At 39.2% G+C, this 15,350-nt stretch overlaps 2 pseudogenes; both read left to right on the forward strand.

Annotated features, from left to right (window-relative positions):
• The first annotated feature begins 1,207 nt into the window (after window positions 1-1,207).
• On the forward strand, window positions 1,208-6,236 carry LOC136398443 (T-cell surface glycoprotein CD1e, membrane-associated-like; annotated as a pseudogene).
• Window positions 6,237-7,888: 1,652 nt separating this feature from the next.
• The window catches only part of LOC136398444 (T-cell surface glycoprotein CD1e, membrane-associated-like), a 45,233-nt pseudogene continuing 37,771 nt past the window's right edge, over window positions 7,889-15,350 (forward strand).

The raw sequence follows: 15,350 nt of genomic DNA on the forward strand, positions 1-15,350 counted from the left end.
CTTTTTGAAGATTTTCTACCCATTTTAAAATTTGGACCTTTTTGTTTCTTCTTGTGTTGTTGAGTTGTATTAGTTTTTGCATATTTGGATATTATCCCCTCATCAGAGATATTGTTTGCAAATATCTTCAATTTATTTGTTGGTTGTATTTTTGTTTTGTTGATGGTTGTTTTTGCTGTGCAGAAACTTTTCAGTTTGCTGTAGTCCATTTCCTTATAAAAATAAATTTTAGTATTTTTGTATTATTCAAGTTAATTTTTGGTTTTACACAGAGTATTGGTTTTATAAGGGAGTTATGTGGCATATTCTTTCAGTTTTTGAGTTTTCAAATATAGATTTATTTTAGCCTACTAAGAAAATAATAATTAGCCTGAACAAAAAATTGTAAGATTATTTCATTACCTTAGAATTCTAAGATATTTTCACACAGCATTGAAAATGAGGTGTCTGAAGCCAGTTTCTTACAGTCAAAAACAATGGATAAGACTGAGGGCAAAATTTTTCTCAACTCTGAGCACGATTCTGTGATTTCTATATATTAGAGCTAGTGCTCAACTTATGACCACAATTGTTCTGACAGACTGGTCATAACACAATTTGGTCATACGTTGAGTAGGCCATATGTACAGTACTGTGAAATGATGTTATAAAAATCTTTAAGTCATATTTTATCATAATTTTCTTTCATTATTGTTATATATCATAATTTTATTTGTTCATTTTTTGCCATTTGTATCATCTCTACACTATTTTTTTCTTATTTTTATTCATCAGGTTTAGGTAAAACACTGCATTCCCAGTACAACTGGTTTAATATTTGCAAAGAAAATTTCCTCTTGGTAGACATCCTGGGAGGGGTTTGATTAAAAATATCCAAGACACAAAACACAAATTGCTGTACCGAGACTGGGATAACAGTTGAAATGGTGCACGCAGAGATGGTAGTGCTGCCGGAAGCTGGTCCACACTGTCATATGCCCAGCTGGGAAACACTTGCACTGCCAGACGCGGAGCAGTCCTGGCTAGCGATTGTGGTCGTAAAGTCGAATGGTCGTAAGTTGCATAGGTCGTAAGACGATCAATATTTGTATAAACATAGGGTTCTAGATTAGAGGGGTTTTCTGTTTTGTTTTGTTTTCTCTGAAGGACTTCACTCTGAAATCTTACTGTCTGACATATCTTTTGGCCCCAGGTGGTCTCTGACTAAATGCCAGTTGAATGTGTCTATGAAAACCAAAAAGGTAGTGTATAAACTGCCTGCAGGCTGCCACAGCAAACATCAATGAAAAAACAAAAGTACAGGGGTCCTCGGGTTACGATGACACAGTTCCGTTCCTACGACAGTGACACTATCTGAATTTTAGTGAAAGTCAAAACACACCATAGCCTAATACAAACAGAACACTTGCACTTTTAACAGTCCACACTGGCATGGATAAGCGTACTGGGGGACACCAAGTCCCTCATTCATACACTGTGTTATGGCGTATTCTTCCACTTCAAGCAACCAAATTAGTTTGCCCACATAGTCTGTAAGTATGATGCTAACAGTGTAAATCAAAACACTCATGACTCAATTTTTTAAAGTGTTTAAGAGAGTGATCATTGGTCAGCAAAGAAAAAATTCTCAAGGCAGCCAGGGAAAAGAAGAATACAACATATAAAGGAAGGCCCATTAGATTATCATCTGATTTCTCAACAGTAATTCTACAAGCTAGAAGAGAGGGGACCCCAATATTTAAAGTCCTAAAAGAGAGGAACTTTCAGCCACAAATACTATACCCATCAAAGCTATCCTTCAAATATGAAGGAGAAATAAAAACATTCACAGATACAGAAAAGATGAGGGAATTTATCATCAGAAAACCCCCATCCAGAAATTACTAAAGGGAGTTCTCCAATCAGATACAAAGAACAACAAAAAAAACAAAGCCACAAGTAAAAGCTCCAAGAAGAACACAAAAAAACAAATTTAAACTGTGACAACAACAAAAAGAAAGGGGGGGGAGAGGATGGAGATTAACAGTAGCAAAGGACGATGGAGTGCAAAACTACTCACAAAATAGTTCCTACAATGAACAGGGTAGGAACCCTTTTCATTACTTAAAGGTAACCACTACTGAAAAAACCACCACAGAAGCACGTGATTAAAAAAAGATAGCAACAGAGGAAAGATGTATGGAATACAACCAAACAAAAACAAAAGATAGAAAAACAAAAGAGAAGGAGAGCGATCGTTGTTAATTTGAAACATTGTATGTTGAGACCATTAAAACCTGAAGACGCCCTGTAAAAACTCAATGTAGTAATTAAATGCCCTGTGAATAATCCAGGCCCTGGAGTCACTTCCCTGCCTCCAATAAAACTCTTCTCTAATTAGACATACCGAGGGGACACCAGTGTTCCCAGTATATAAATTGTGAAGGGAAAACTGCTCCTCACACCTAGGGGACCAGGAGACACACTCAACTCATTTAGGGTAGAGTGGGAGCCCAAGCCCCTGTGCATCCACTATGAACCCACTCATACAACATGAATGAACATCCGTCACATTATCAGCTCACCACTTCCAACTCAAGCATATTCATGGATCCTTAACAGTGCGAGTTGGTCTGAGTAGAGAAACTGAACAAAAAGGTATTTTCCTTAGATTATCTGAAAGTCTGTATTGCTACTCTGCTCTTTTTTCACTGTGGTTGTACAGCAACATTCAAAGTGCCATTTGTCTTCTGAGAGTGATTTTGAGAAGAGAAGGAGATAAAGACAGAGGGTGTTCTGAGGGGACAGGGAGAACAGGTAAAGCAGTGAGAAGAGTGACAGTAAACTCCTGAGAAAAAATAATGGATAAGTAGAGAAATACAGAGAAGACCGAGAAGAGGGAGAAATGAGGCTGGAAAGCTGATCAGAGAAGATCACAGAGAGATCAGGAGTGGGGACACTGATGCAAAGCCCACAGAGCACTGCTGAGGACCTTCTGTTACTTCTTCTATTGAAGAGGAATTGAGAATCCAAGTCTGGGCTTGACTTTCCAAGGCCAAGAAGTAGTACATTTTCCAGTCAGACCACGGACTACAGATAATGTTAATAGCCAGTGCTTCTTTTATACATATTGATGCAAAGGAGGAGGTTAGGAAACAGACAAGAGCAAAGAAAATTTAAGAATCAGATAGTGGAAGACAGGGAGGGGAAATGAGAGACTCTGTGAGGCTTGTGGCTGAGGGAAGCAGTCGGGTTTCTCTGACAGGGAAGTGAGCAAAAGGAGAGGTTGGTTTGCTTGTGTGACAAAGTAAGTGACAGAAGAGTTCAAAAGTATTTGGAGGGGAAGCTGATATCTGTATCTGTGGGCACTTGTCCTGCTGAGGTATCTTTACCTACCATAGCTCTAATACTGCTGCTTCTGCCCCTGCTCTTCAAGGGAATTCTCTGCCATGGGCCAAGCACAGCATGTATAAAGAAAGCAGGTGGAAAGTTACCTGTGCTGGGCAACGCAGGGTAGAAGAAACTACTAGAGAGGATCTGAAACAGGGCGTAATGCTCCGAAGGGGCGTCCTTGGAATTTTCATGCCAGGCTACTGCCAGGCACCATCCTTGACCCTGTCTAAGTTTGTATTTCTGATTTTAGGGCTAAGAAACAGGATCTAGAGAAAGGAGTCATGGGACTAAATGCTCACTTTGTAATTATTCCAATTTTTCTTTTCCTACACAGGACCCCCTTCTCCCCTCCTTTGAAAACTTTTTAATTATCACTTCAGTGTCTTTCAGCTACCCCAGTTTTAGCACTCCATCATCCAGCAACAGCGCCCTCCTTTCGAATGCTTCAGATTTTCTCCTTTGCCAACCAGAGCTGGCAGCACACGGAGGGCTCAGGCTGGCTGGGGGAGCTGCAGACTCATCGCTGGGACAGTGCTTCAAGCATCATCCAATAGCTGTGGCCCTGGTCCCAGGGTAATTTCGGCAAGGGGGAGCTGAAGAATATCCAGGTGGTATTGCAGTTGTACATGCACAGCTTCCCCCAGGAAGTGCAGGTATTTTCCAGTCAATTTTAATTTGATTATGAATTTGCTTCCCAAGCTGATATTTGCCTGAAAGTTCCCACCAGGGATGATAATGTTTGGGCTCTGACCATTATTCAACGTTTCTGACCTTGTGTCCTGTCTCCCTGGCTCACTCTTTTTATTTATTTGTTTATTTAGCTTCATCTTTTATCATTATTTGCAATATATCCTCACCCCAAATACAAAGAAGGACCTACATGTACATATCCCTGCACACTCTGGAATATACCCTCATGTTCTGGCTTCTTTAATATTTGTTGCCTTTTGATTTCTTCCCCTCATCCTTGGCCTGAGGCTCAGTCTTTCACAGCCAAGATCTGCCCTTCCTTCTCCCTGGCCTGAGTGTTCATAGACCTAACCAGGACCTAACAACTCCTGAGTAAGGTCTTCCTGCTGGTCTCCTATCTTTCTAACAGTTTTTCATCAGACCTCTTCAGATTAATTATTTTAGCATTCCTTTATTATTTTAATATATTCTTCACACAGATTTTCTTCACCTTTTTTACCAAACTTTACTCTTCCATGTCTTAAAACAGAAAATGTTTCTTCTCTTAAATTTTTTTTATATAGTTGACTTTTATTCCCTACAATATGATCCATATTAATTATCTGTTCCTTGTCCACCCTCAGATTCCTTTGAAATCCAGGTATTTGGTGGCTGTGGAATGCATTTTGGAGAAGCCCACACAGTTTTTTAAATGCAGCATATCAAGAATCAGATTTCCTGAGTTTCCAAGTAAATTCCTGGAAGCCATCTCCAGGAGCTGGGAGTCAGGCTCAAAATGTCTGTAAGATGCTTAATCACTACCATGTTATTAAAGAAGTTGTGCAGAGCCTTCTCATTGACATGATCCTCGGTTTCTGTCAGGGTCTCTGCAAGGAGGGAAGTCAGACCTGGAACGACAGGGTGATTCCAATCTCCTGTCCCCTCATAGTTTAAGTGCTTAACCCTTATATTTCAGTGCTTTACTCTTTGTCATCCCTTTGAAGCATAGAAGAAGCTAGAAGGTGAGTGTGTGTTCCCGACTGTTTCCACAACAAGAGAAAGAGTGATTACTCAAACAGCTAACGTACCCAAGCCATGAAACTGGAACTGGGATGCACTCCTAAACTCCACTTCTTCTCATCTTTTTCCAGTGAAGCCACAGGCTTGGGTGACCAAAGGCCGTCCTGGTCCTGGCCGTCTGCTGCTGGTGTGCCATGTCTCTGGCTTTCATCTGAAACCTGTGTGGGTGATGTGGATGCGGGGTCAACAGGAGCAGTGGGGCACTCGACAAGGTGAAGTCCTACCCCGTGCTGATGGGACATGGTATCTTCGAGGAACCCTGGATGTGCCAGCTGGACAGGCTTCTGGCTTGTACTGCCGCGTGAAACACAGCAGCCTGACAGGCCATGATATAATCATCCATTGGAGTGAGAAAGAATGAGGGCTCTTCTGGGAAATGATAGTCTTCCCATAGTTCCAGGGCTAATGAATGAGTGGCTGGAGAATGAATAGGACTGCTATTCACAGGAGGATAAAAGTGGGAGAATACAAATCATAAGGAAGGGTTAAGATTCATAGCAATTTAATTTCAGGAAAGAGAGGGAGAAGATTAGAGACATAAAAGAAGGAGCAAATAATTTAGTTCAAAAAAAGAGAAGAGAATGAGATCAGACACATACATTCAGGAAGAATTGATATAAGGGCTCTAGAAAATACAGAAGGAAACTCTTGGAAGGTCCCAACCCTATGAAATGAGAAGCATTAACTGAAGTAAGATAGAGAGTCTCTCATAGAGTGACATTATTTTGTCCCCAATCAGATGGATACCCCATCTCTTAGACATTGATCTGTTTGGCTGTAGTAGTTACACAGGTTACAGTGGTTGTGGTGGGTTTATGGATTAAACAGCGCAGATGAGACTTTTCTGGTTTTATTTCTTTAACTACTTATCCACTTATACCTTCCTCTACTCTTCTTTTTCTCTCTGATTTTTTCATCTTTTAGGTCATAATCCTTTTCTTCTCTCACAGCTCAAATCAGAATGTCTGCTCCCCCCATGCACCCAGCCCTGCCGCTCCCATGGAGGGCAACACCCAGGAACCCAGAGATTCAGGAATCCATCTCTGCCTGGCACACAGATCTTGGATCAAAAATAATTGTTGAAGAAATGGAAAATGACCTTGAACCAATTGTGATGTTATTAGTTTTAGCTTATTTATAAAATTATGGTCTGCTTCTCTTGAACCTGGTTTATGCTAATAAACAAAACATCCTTTTCTAAAACAATTTTTTCTGACAGAAGTTCTGATTTATTTGGAAACTTGACCTCTCTTCCCCATTTTGTGACAAACTCTTTTCTGCTTTTGCCACCTGTTTATGGATCCAATGTCTAATTTAGATGTCTGTTTCTGAATCTTTTTTGATTGATTCCCTGGATGGTTCAATTGAAATCTCAAAGCAAGTACTAGATGATGTTACTTACATCTGGAATCTAATGAATAAAATAAACAAATAAAATAGAAACAGACTCATGGATACAGAGAACAGACTAATATTGTCTAGTTGTCAGAGGGAAGGGTTTTGGGGATCTGGGTAAAAAAAGTACAGAAATTAATCAGAGAAAACCACATAGACACAGAAAAGAGTATGGTGATTACCAGAAGATAGAGAGAAGAGGAGGGTTAAAGGAAGTAGAAAAGGGTAACAGGGTGAATGTAGGTTGACAAAGGAGGCCCTAGGCCTCCTGAATTTTAAAAGAAGTTCATTTATGCATTTTTGAACAGATATGCTCATACCCTAGGGCAGTGGTTCTCAAACTTTTTCTAGTTGGGGAGCATTTAAAATCCTACAAATAATTGTAGTCACACTATATACAAATTTCTGAGAAAGATGTTATAATAATTAAGTCAAATATTTAAATATGTATATATATATATTTATATATATATATATATATAAATCCAAGCATGCTTCTATGGTAATTAAACAAAATAAATATGACAAAATTAAATTTATTCTGACATTAAAAAACATTTTTATGTTACATTTCTTGAGTTATCCTTTTTAGAATTCATAAAGAAGAAGGGTTCAAAAAAATAAAAAAATAACAAAAAATCTATCTTTATATATATATAGATATATTCTTAGTAAGATTTAGTAAATTCGGCAGGTTCCAGCATGAATGTGTTAAGTATTTTCATTCTTGTGTTTATGAGAAACATGAGCTTGATGTGTCCTAGCGATTTCTTCAATGTTTTAGCATATATTTGAAAGGCAAACTCTCATTTCCTCGTCAATACATTGAAGAATTCCTCTCTTTTTACTCTTAATTGTGTTGAGTGCAGAAAACCTCAACCATACATTTCATCTGAACTTTACACCAAACAAAGGATAGAAGAAACTTGCCTCCAGTCTTTCCAGGGAACATGGGGGGCGGGGTACTGTAAACAATCCAACACCGCAGCTTAACAGCCTTTTGCAACCTAATCAGGCAAGTGAGGTGGGGGTTTGGGCAAACTGTCAGCTTACAGCCAATTCCCCACACCTCTGTCCCACAAAAATCTAAACTCCAAAAACCCTGTTGGTTTTTCGGTCCCCCAAAGTCACATATTTCTCTGGAATACCATAGGGTGTACCTGAAAATCTTCTAGGTTGCACCAGTGCACCTGGAGCACACTTTTATAACCACTGTCCTAGAGGCATCAGCAGCAAGAGGATGAAAAACATCATCCTAAATAGGGCTGAGTTTGGGTGTATTTCTTGCTGCAGGGGAAAATCTTCTGTTCTCTGTGGCATTTTCAACAATGAGAGAGGTAGGTGGTGCTGACTAAGTCAAGAATGTTCAGGAATGGTGAACACTCAGGATGTCTCAGATTCGGGAGGAGGTAAACATGAGTAAATATTGCTTAGATGAAGAGTCATGGGAACTGCCTTGGACATGGGTCACCTAAAGTTCACCCTGGCTAGTTGAGCTATTGGTAAACAACTCTGGACCCAAACCTAACAGGATAAATGGTGATAAAAGATTTCACTTTCAGTGGTGAACACACAATACAATATTTAAATGTTGCATTATAGAATTGTACATTTAAAACCTATATAATTCTCTAATTAATGGAATCCCAGTACATTTAATAAAAAATAGATAACATTGGCCCTGGCCAGTTGGCTCAGTGGTAGAGCATTGGCCTGGCATGCAGGAGTCCCAGGTTCGATTCCTGGCCTGACACACAAGAGAAGCACCCATCTGCTTCTCTACCCCTCCCCCTCTCCTTCCTCTCTGTCTCTCACTTCCCTTCCCGCAGCCAAGGTTCCATTGGAGCAAAGTTGGTCCTGGCGCTGAGGATGGCTCTATGGCCTCTACCTCAGGCGCTAGAATGGATCTGGTTGCAACAGAGCAACGCCTTAGATGGGCAGAGCATCGCACCCTGGTGGGCATGCCGGGTGGATCCCGGTCAGGTGCATGTGGGAGTCTGTCTGACTGCCTCCCTGTTTCCAACTTCAGAAAAATATAAATAAATAAATAAATAAATAACAGAGATACCAAGATGGCAGGAGTGAGAATACATTCCAACTGCTACCACCCAGGACCAAATGGGAGTTACAACTAAATTTAAGAACATTAATCTTAAAAAATCAACTTTGGACTAAAGGAAGAGGAGTCTATAACAAAGGATCACAGAAGAAGCTGCACCAAGGCTGGTAGAAAGGGTGCAGACAGGGAAACGGCTACCCTACTCCCAGGAGTGAGCGGCAGAGGAGTGTTTGAATGTACTCTCGCTGTTGAGAGGTTTGTCTTGAAAGGGGAGGGTCCTAGGCCCCAGGCCAGAGCCCCAGTGTAGAGCCCCAGAGCCTAGAAGAGGTGACCACACAGCATGTGGCAGTGAAAAAAGCAAAGGATTCTGTCTGCAAAAAACAGACAGACCTTTCAGATATGTATGCTCTGTCTTAAATGACCGGTGCAGAAAACCTCATTCACAGCCACTTGCCTGGGGCTCCAGAAGAGAAAGCACTTAAAGGACTGGAGTTCTGTGAGGAGAAGTTGGTGATCCAGGGAGAGACTCTGGGGCACAGCCTCCAGAACCCTTATACTGAATCATTCTCCAGTGCTATTGTTGTCATTTTTTTTTTTTTTGAGCAACAGTCCCCTCCTTTGACATCAGCCTGGGACAAATCAATTGCTCCACCATTGGAAATCCCCCTTGCCCCACCTTAAAAAGACTGGGGTGAATCAGGGACTCAGTTCTCTGGCATTCAGGCCACAGCTTTCCCCATGTTCTCACAAGAATGTGATTGGTGCTTCTGCCTCACAAAAGAATCAGTAAAAACTGTCCAAACTATAGGCAGACCATATCTTTGGGTCTCAGAGGCCACACCCACCACACCACTCCTGTCTACACTCTTCTGAGGTTTGTGAAATAAGTCAGTACAGACTGACACCAGGGGCTGTGAAATGGGAGCTACACCCACCAACCTTACAAATCCCTGAATTACCAAAGGCTCTAGACCAGTCGTGGCCACCAGTTTTTGCCCCTGGGCCAGATAAGAAAGAAAACTTTTTCAAGGGGAAGATGAAATATTAAAATTTAAAAAATGTTAAATACAAAAATGATTCATTTAAGTAAATAAAATTTTATTATGTAATTTGTTTTTTGGAGTTTTTCTTTTGGAATTAATTTTTTAATTAATTTTAATGGGGTGACATTGATAAATCAGGGTACATATGTTCAGAGAAAACATCTCTAGGTTATTTTGACATTTGATTATGCTGCATTTTCCATCACCCAAAGTCCAATTGTCTTCCATCTCCTTCTAACTGGTTTTCCTCAGGCCCCTCCCCTCCCCCAGCCCTCTCCCTCTCCTCCTCGCCACCCCGTAACACCCACACTCTTGTCCATGTCTCTGAGTCTCATATTTATGTCCCACCTATGTATGGAATCATATAGTTCTTACTTTTTTCTGATTTACTTATTTCAATCAGTATAATGTTATCAAGGTCCATCCATGTTGTTAAAAATGATCCAATGTCATCATTTCTTATGGCTGAGTAGTATTCCATAGTATATATACCAAAGCTTTTTAATCCACTCATCCACTGACGGACACCAGGAGTGTTTATAGATCTTCGCTATTGTGAACAATGCTGCCATAAACATGGGGGAGATTTCTTCTTTTCAAACAGTGCTATGGTGTTCTTGGGGTATATTCCTAAAAGTGGTATAGCTGGGTCAAAAGGCAGTTCAATTTTTAATTTCTTGAGGAATCTCCATACTGTTTTCCACAGTGGCTGCACCAGTCTGCACTCCCACCAGCAGTGCAGGAGGGTTCCCTTTTCTCCACATCCTCGCCAATACTTATTCTGTGTTGTTTTGTTGATGAGCGCCATTCTAACTGGTGTGAGGTGATATCTCATTATGGTTTTAATTTGCATTTCTTTAATGATTAGTGATGTTGAGCATTTTTTCATATGCCTATTGGCCATCTGTATGTCCTCTTTGGAGAAGTGTCTATTCATTTCTTTTGCCCATTTTTGAATTGGATTTTTTGTCTTCCTGGTGTTGAGATTTACAAGTTCTTTATAAATTTTGGTTATTAACCCCTTATCAGACATATTGTCAAATATGTTCTCCCATTGTGTAGTTTGTCTTTTTATTCTGTTCTTGTTGTCTTTACCTGTGCAGAAGCTTTTCAATTTATACAGTCCCATTTGTTTACCCTGTCTTTTATTTCACTTGCCCGTGGAGATAAATCAGTAAATATATTGCTGCAAGAGATGTCAGAGAGCTTACTGCCTATGTTTTCTTCTAAGATGCTTATGCTTTCACGACTTACATTTAAGTCTTTTATCCATTTTGAGTTTATTTTTGTGAATGGTGCAATTTGGTAGTCTAGTTTCATTTTTTTGCAGGTAGCTGTCCAATTTTCCCAACACCATTTGTTGAAGAAGCTGTCTTTACTCCAATGTATGCTCTTACCTCCTTTGTCAAATATCAGTTGTCCATAAAAGTGTGGGTTTATTTCTGGTTTCTCAGTTCTGTTCTATTGATCTATATGCCTGTTCTTATGCCAGTACCAGGCTGTTTTGAGTACAAGGGCCTTGTAGTATAACTTGATATATGAAGTGTGATACCTCCCACTTTATTCTTCCTTTTCAAGATTGCTGAGGGTATTCGTGTTCTCTTTTGGTTCTATATAAATTTTTGGAATATGTGCTCTATGTCTTTGAAGTAAGTCATTGGTATTTTAATGGGTATTGCATTGAATTTATAAATTGCTTTGGGTAATATAAACATTTTAATGATGTTTATTCTTCCTAACCATGAGCACGGTATATGCTTCCACTTGTTTGTATCTTCCCTGATTTCCTTTATCAATGTTTTATAATTTTCCAAGTACAAGTCTTTAATCTCCCTGGTTAAATTTATTCCTAGGTACTTCATTTTTTTGGTTGCAATGGTAAAGAGGATTGATTCCTTAATTTCTCTGTCTGATAGTTCATTGTTAGTATATAAAAATGCCTCTGATTTTGAGTATTAATTTTATATCCTGCCACATTGCTGAATTCATTGATCAGGTCTAGTAGTTTCTTGACTGAGACATTAAGGTTTTCTATATACAATATCATATCATCTGCAAATAATGATTGTTTTACTTCTTCTTTTCCAACTTGAATGCCTTTTATTTCTTCTTCTTGTCTGATTGCTGTGGCTAAGAGTTCCAGAACTATGTTGAATAAGAATGGTGAAAGGGGGCACCCCTGCCTTGTTCCTGATCTTAAGGGGATTGCTTTTAATTTTTGTCCATTGAATACGATGTTGGCTTTGGGTTTTTTATAGATGGCCTTTATCATGTTGAGGTATGTTCCCACTTTGCTGAGAGTTTTGATCATGAATGGGTGCTGGATTTTATCAAATGCTTTTTCTGCATCTATTGAAATTATCATGTGGTTTTTCTCTTTCCTTTTGTTTATGTGATGAATCACATTGATTGATTTGTGAATATTGTACAAGCCTTGCCTCCCAGAATAAATCCCACTTGATCATGGTGTATAATTTTTTTCATATATTGCTGGATCCGGTTTGCTAATATTTTGTTGAGGATTTTAGTATCTAAATTCATCAGGGATATTGGCCTCTAATTTTCTTTCTTTGTGTTGTCTTTGCCTGGTTTTGGAATCAGAATTATGCTTGCCTCATAAAAGGAGCTTGGAAGTCTTCCTTCCACTTGAATTTTTTGAAATAGCTTGAGAAGAATAGAAGTTAATTCTTCTTTGAATATTTGGTAGAATTCACTTGTGAAGCCATCAGGCCCCAGACTTTTCTCTGTTGGAAATTTTTTGATAACTGTTTCAATCTCATTTGTTGTAATCAGTCTGTTTAGGTTTTCTTATTCTTCCAGATTCATTTTTGGAAGATTATATGTTTCAAAGAATTTGTCCATTTCATCTATGTTCTCTAATTTTTTGGCATGAAGTTCTTCATAGTATTTTCTTACAATATTTTGTATTTCTATTGTGTCAGTTGTTATTTCTCCCCTCTCCTTTCTAATTTTATTTATTTGAGTCCTCTCTCTTTTTTTTTTGGTGAGTCTGGTTAAAGGTTCATTGAGCTTTTTACCTTTCCAAAGAACCAGCTCCTGGTTTCATTGATCCTCTGTATTGTTTCTTTAGCCTCTGTGTCATTTATTTCTGCTCTGATCTTTATTATTTTCTTTCTTCTACTAGCTCTGGGCTTTACTTGCTGTTCTTTTTCTAGTTTTTTTATATGCAGAGTCAAGTTGTTTATTTAAACTTTTTTTAGCTTCTTAAGGTATGCATGTAATGCTATGAACTTTCCTCTCAGGACTGCTTTTCCTTTGTCCCATAAATTTTGAGTTGATGTATACTCATTATCATTCATTTCTAGGAATTTTTAAATTTCTTCTTTGATCTCATTGTTAACCCATTCATTATTTAATAACACGCTATTTAGTTTCCAAGTGGTTGAGCATTTTTCAGTTTTTCTGTTGTGATTGATTTCTACATTCATGCCATTGTGATCAGAGAAAGTGCTCGATATGATTTCAATCTTCTTAAATTTGTTGAGACCGCTTTTGTGCCCTATCATGTGGTCTATCCTAGAGAATGTACCATGAGCACTTGAAAAAAATGTATATTCTGCTGCTTTAGGGTGAAAAGTTCTGAAGATATCTATTAAATTGAGTTGATCTAGTATGTCCTTTAAGTCTGCTGTTTCTTTGTTGAGGATAATTATTTGTTAATTTTCTTTCTTGAGGATCTATCTAGTGATGTTAGTGGGGTATTTAAATCTCCTACTATTATACTATTGCTATTGATCTTGCCCTTTATATCCTTCAAAGTATGCTCTATATATAATATTTAGGTGCTCCTATACTAGGTACGTAGATATTTATAACGGTTATATTGTTCTGTTGGATTGCTCCTTTTATCATTATGTAATGACCTTCTTTATCTCTTACTATAGTTTTGTTTGGAAGTCCATTTTGTCTGATATAGGTTTTGCTACCCCAGCTTTTCTTTCATTTCCATTTGCGTGAAATATTTTTTTTCCATCCTTTTATCTTCAGTCTATGTGCATCTGTTGTTTTAAGATGTGTCTCTTGTAGACAGCATATGTATAGGTCCTGTTTTCTTATTTATACAGCTTCCCTATGTCTTTTGATCTGATCATTTAATCTATCTACATTTAAGGTTATTATTGATATGTAGTTTTTTATTGCCATTTTATTCTTTAAAGCTGTGTTCCTCTTTTGCTATATTCTTTTTCTCCTCTGATCTGTTTACAACAGGGCCCTTAACATTTCTTGCAGCCTTAGTTTGTTTGTAGTAAATTCCTTGAGTTTTTTTTTGTACGGAAAGCTTTTTCTCCTTCAATTTTAAATAATAGCCTTGCTGTATAAAGTAGTCTTGGTTGTAGGCAAGTCTTGTTCTGCATTACTTTGAATATTTCTTGCCATTCCCTTCTGGCCTCAAGTGTTTCTGTTGAGAAGTCAGAAGTCATCCTTATGAGGGCTCCTTTGTAGGTGATGGTCATTTTTTCTCCAGCCGCTTTTAATATTTTCTCTTCATCACTTAGCTTTGGTATTTTAATTATGATGTGACTTGGTGTATATTTCTTTGGGTTTCTCTTTAATGGAGTTTTCTGTGCTTCTTGAACTTGTGAGATGCTTTCCTGCTTAATTGAGGGAAGTTTTCAGCTACGATATGTTTGAACAAAGTCTCTATCACTTGGTTTTTCTCTTCTTCTTCAGGAATCTCTATGATGCGGATGTTATTTCTCTTCATGTTCTCACAGAGCTCTCTTAGATTTTCCTCGGACTTTTTGAGTCTCTTCTTTTTTCTGCTCTGCTTCCATACCTTCATTTATCTTATCCTCTAACTTGCTGATTTGATTCTCAGCTTCATCCATCCTTGTTTTAATTCCTTCCATTGTGCTCTTCATTTCTGATATTGTATTTGTCATTTCTGACTGATTCTTTTTTATTATTTCAATATCCTTTTTTATATTTGCTATCTCTTTATTTAGGTATTTGTAATGACTGTCTATTGTTGTTATGATATCTGTGAGCATACTATCAATCATTTTAAATTCTGTATCTGGTAATTTGGTTATATCTGACTCATTCAGGTCCTTTGCTGGGGATTTCTCTTGATTCATTTGTGTTGCATTTCTCTGCCTTCTCATTTTGTCTCTGTTAAAGAAGGTTTTGGCCACTGGAGTCCACTGGGGGTGGCCTCTGTGTTCCCTAGGTGTGGTCTGTCTGCAGGCCCGCCAACCCCTCTGCTGTTGCTGCCTAGGGCGTTCATGTATGAGCATTGCCAGTGCCTTTCCACTGGGGCTGTTGCTGTGGTTTCCACCTCTTTTTCACGAGAGTGGCTTGTGATCACGTGCTCCATTGTACATGCCTTGGTGACCTCGGCCTTCACCCCACTCCCATAGGTGAGGTTATGCTCGGCCCTGAGGGCAGGGGTGAACACCTTTGCTCAGCTGCGGGTCTCTACCTGATTCTGGACTTTTGCCCCACCCTTGCAGGAGGAGCCCACTCTTGGGAAGGCTGCAAGTCTTGGCTCCACAGTCTAGGCAGGACTGCATGGCCAGGCTCAGTAGCAGGACTCTGCCTGTTCTGGGCTTTCGGCTCCACCCCCGCAAGAGGAGCTGGCTCCCAATTCAGGCAATAAGCCTCAGTTTTGTGGGCGGGACAAGGCTGTGCTCCTGTGCCCTTATTCAACGGCAGGTCTCTGCTCCTTTCAGGGCTCCTGCCCTTCCCCCACAGGCTGGATGGCAGGTGGC

The sequence above is a fragment of the Saccopteryx leptura genome, chromosome 3 (genome assembly GCF_036850995.1).
Source record: "Saccopteryx leptura isolate mSacLep1 chromosome 3, mSacLep1_pri_phased_curated, whole genome shotgun sequence".
NCBI classification, from domain to species: domain Eukaryota; kingdom Metazoa; phylum Chordata; class Mammalia; order Chiroptera; family Emballonuridae; genus Saccopteryx; species Saccopteryx leptura.